This window comes from Galeopterus variegatus, unplaced genomic scaffold (assembly GCF_000696425.1).
Source record: "Galeopterus variegatus unplaced genomic scaffold, G_variegatus-3.0.2 Scaffold6448, whole genome shotgun sequence".
Classification (NCBI taxonomy): domain Eukaryota; kingdom Metazoa; phylum Chordata; class Mammalia; order Dermoptera; family Cynocephalidae; genus Galeopterus; species Galeopterus variegatus.
The window spans coordinates 47,576-51,701 of NW_007732559.1; positions in this window are offsets into that span (position 1 = coordinate 47,576).

Here is a 4,126-nt window from a genome sequence, read left to right on the forward strand (position 1 = left end):
ATGAAATGTGTTTTCTCTATAAACCCAACATGACCACTAACAAATCTTACACACATACAAATTTTTTTCTAAGGAAAATACATTTTACCCTTAGCTTCTGCACCTTTTGTTCAAGACGGGCTCTATCAGAAATGATGGCTTTGTTATAATACATTTTATTCTAGGAAAGGTGGTTTTGAATATTTAATAGGGCTCCAGGCTACTGATTTTGTGGTTAGGTTTCTTGTCTTCCACAAAGCCCTTGACAAAGGTCACAAACAATTTGCTCTTTCCTCTTATTAAAATAAAAATGGAAGGCACTGATGATAACTCTGCCCAGCAGCTAACTTCATCATCTGCAGCAGTTTCAACATATGCTTGTGAGATAATGAAAAATATAGCATTAAATACAGTGGCAGATTGAATCTTGTTTCAGGGTAAATATAGTAAGTCATTTTTTTCCCTCCTCATTTCCTCAGAACCTGTTTAGCATTAGACTGTTAATACCATCACTGACACATGACAAAACCATTGCATAATATACTGCATTCCAGACCAACCCCCACATAAAAGTGAGCAACAGAAAACTGTGAACATTAATACAGCATTCAAAATAATGAAGTGCTTCAAGCCAACCCTCTTCAAAAGCCTTCCACGCATATAGTTTTGTAGGTACAAACAATTTCATAAATCTGGCATGCTTTTCTGGTCCCATTTAATATTATGAAAACCTAATTTTTCTGAGCTTCGGTCAATATTAAAAGTTTTTAAAGATCTATTTTGTAGCAAAGAATAAAAATCTCCTATGCAATCTTTATGATGTATTCTTTTCCAAAAAGCAAATTTCCGTTCTAAAAAACAAAGTTTGTCAATATTGAGAGGCAAGGAAGGATTATTCTACTTTAATCTAAAAAAAATCAGGTAAGTTAACAATAATTGAATATGTGTTTTATTGAGGACCACAGCTCAGGAAAATTTTCTATACACACACAATTCCAAAAAAATCTCATATTAAATTAGAGTGTGATTTAAGAATGAAAATATCTATTTATTTTATTAAGTTTAAAACTGAATTAGTTTCTGACATTTTACTGACATTATCCTTTGGTTGGTGCCTTTAGTGAAATCTGGATGTTTGCTGCTTTTATATCCTGGGTCAGTTTCTGTTCCCACCCCCATCTCCCTCCCTACTATGTGCTGACTGTGCTCCTCTCTTAAGTCGTTTCCAGTACATCAGAGGTCAGTTAAAGGTCCTCACTCTGGATTGTTTCACCTATACTGTTGCTATCATATTCCTTTTTCAGAAGCGACGTTGGGAAAAACATCTTCCCTGTACTGGCTCTCGTTTACAGAAGCAATAAATGGCTCAGCTGCAGCCATTATTTCAGGATCTAATTAAAACAGGGAATTGCAGATGCTGTGATTTTTTTTTTTTTTTGGATGCCTAATGATACAAGCAACTGCATGAAGCACATATGTTCATTTTCTATTCTTTGACAAAGACCGCCATTATTTCAGGATCTAATTAAAACAGGGAATTGCAGATGCTGTGATTTTTTTTTTTTTTTTGGATGCCTAATGATACAAGCAACTGCATGAAGCACATATGTTCATTTTCTATTCTTTGACAAAGACCACAGAGAATCTGAACATGCAACAAGCATGGAATGTGGTATGTTTTAAGTGTTATTCCAGGTCAAATGTTTTTAGAAGAGAAAACAATAAAAATTAACCAACAAATTTCATATAAAGCTTAAGATTTAATGACCTCTTTTCTTTAAAGCTGAAATCATCACATGGATATGTCCAGCCCAAATATACTTTGGATTATGCCTGTCCAGTCTTTCTTAAGGGAGTGTTTTCCATGTGTTTATTTCAGATTTCCATTTTAATTGTATATTTTTATATACAATATATATAATATATAACTATGTACTGTAATGTATAATTATACATATTTATTAATATAATATAATGCAATATATATTAAAGCTATAAAGCATANGTTATTCCAGGTCAAATGTTTTTAGAAGAGAAAACAATAAAAATTAACCAACAAATTTCATGTAAAGCCTAAGATTTAATGACCTCTTTTCTTTAAAGCTGAAATCATCACATGGATATGTCTAGCCCAAATATACTTTGGATTATGCCTGTCCAGTCTTTCTTAAGGGAGTGTTTTCCATGTGTTTATTTCAGATTTCCATTTAAATTGTATATTTTTATATACAATATATATAATATATAACTATGTACTGTAATGTATAATTATACATATTTATTAATATAATATAATGCAATATATATTAAAGCTATAAAGCATAATAACAAAGCAAACATCTGTCAACTACCACCTAATTTAAGAATGATAACATTACAAATATCATTGACATCACTTGCTTTTTAAAATGTTTTACTACATTTAACTTAAAATACTGTCTAATTGCCCTTATGATTTTTTCTTTGGCCTATCGGTTATTCAGAAGTGTGTTGTATAGTTTCCTAATATTTGGGTAGTTTCAAATATCTTTTGTTATTAATTTTTATTTTAATTCCATTAAGGTCATAGAACATACACTGAAAAAATTTAAATTCTCTTAAATTTATTGATTTATTTTATGGCCCAGAATATGGTCTATTTTGGTAACTATACCATATATACTGTGTATTCTGCTGTTTTGGGTAAACTGTTCCATTAATTTCAATTAGGTAAAGTTAGTTGTTAGTGTTGTTTAATATCCCTATAATTTTTAGTATTGTGTATTCCTACTGATTTTCCACCTACATATTCTATTAGTTTTTGAGAACAAGATATTGAAATCTCCAGCTAGAATTGAGGATTTGTCTATTTCAGTTCTGTCAGTTTTTGCTTCACATATTTTGAAGTTATGTTATTAGGTATATAAACCTTTAGAATTGTTCTTTTCTGTTGGTGAATTGATCCTTTATTATTATGAAATGACCCTCTTTATTTGTAGTAATACACTTTGATATCTGGTAGATCGTGTCTTCATATATTTTTCTTTTTTTTTCAGTGGTGTCTTGGTCATTCTAAGTCCTTTGCTATTTCATATACATTTTGAAATCATCTTGTCAAGTTCCCCAAAAATCCTTATTGAAGTTTTGAATAGAATTCCTTTAAAACTTAGATCAATTTGTGAAATACAAGAATAAGAACCTGATAACGGATATATACTGAAAACATGTAATAAACACCATATTCTATGGCAAAGCATTAAAAGCTTTACCTCTAAAATCAGAAAGTAGATAAAAATAATTCTTATTAATATTTCTACTCAACATTGTATGGAAGAACTGAAACACCTCTCGAAGACATGAAAAGACAGTGTAAAATATAAGGGTTGAACAGTGGAACAAAGCTATCATTCTTAATTAAATGACACATTGGTGTCTAGGAATAAATCTAACAAATAATGGATAAAAAATTATGAAAATGTATTAAAATATAAATTACAATTGTTGGTGAGAATGTATACGGGATAAATTTTCATATATTAATGGTGGTTATGTATGATAAAACCATTTTCGAAACAGTTCAGCCAAACTCATAGAGTTGGAAAGCACATAATGAATTCCTACAATTACAAGAAAATAAACAAGAAATATATTCGAGAATCTTCATTTACAAATTCTTTGTGTGGTAGGCAGATTTTCAAAATGTCCCCCAAGATTTCCAGCTCCCTGGTGTATAAACCCTGTATAATGCCCTCACCTTGAGTGTGAGCAGAAGTTGTGAGTACAATGAGATCTCACATCCATGATTTTGTTATGTTACATTGCGGAAACAATTTTGTAGAATTAAGGTCTCTGATTAGTTGACTTTGAGTTAATCAAAAGGAACACCACTCTTGGTGGGCCTGGTACAATCAGAGATTCAAAGTTAGATATACATCTTCTGCTGTCCCGAAGTAAACTTCCATGCTGTGGGATGACTCATGGTGGCCCCTGAAGCTAAGGAAGTTCCCCAGCTGGCAGACAGCAAGAAAGTGGGAACCTCAGTGTTACAACTGTGAGGAACTGAATTCTATGAACAATTTCAATGAGCTTGGAAGGGGAGCCTGAGCCTCAGAGGAGACTATAGTAACACCTTTATATTGGCCTTGTGAGACTCTAAGCAAAGAAACTC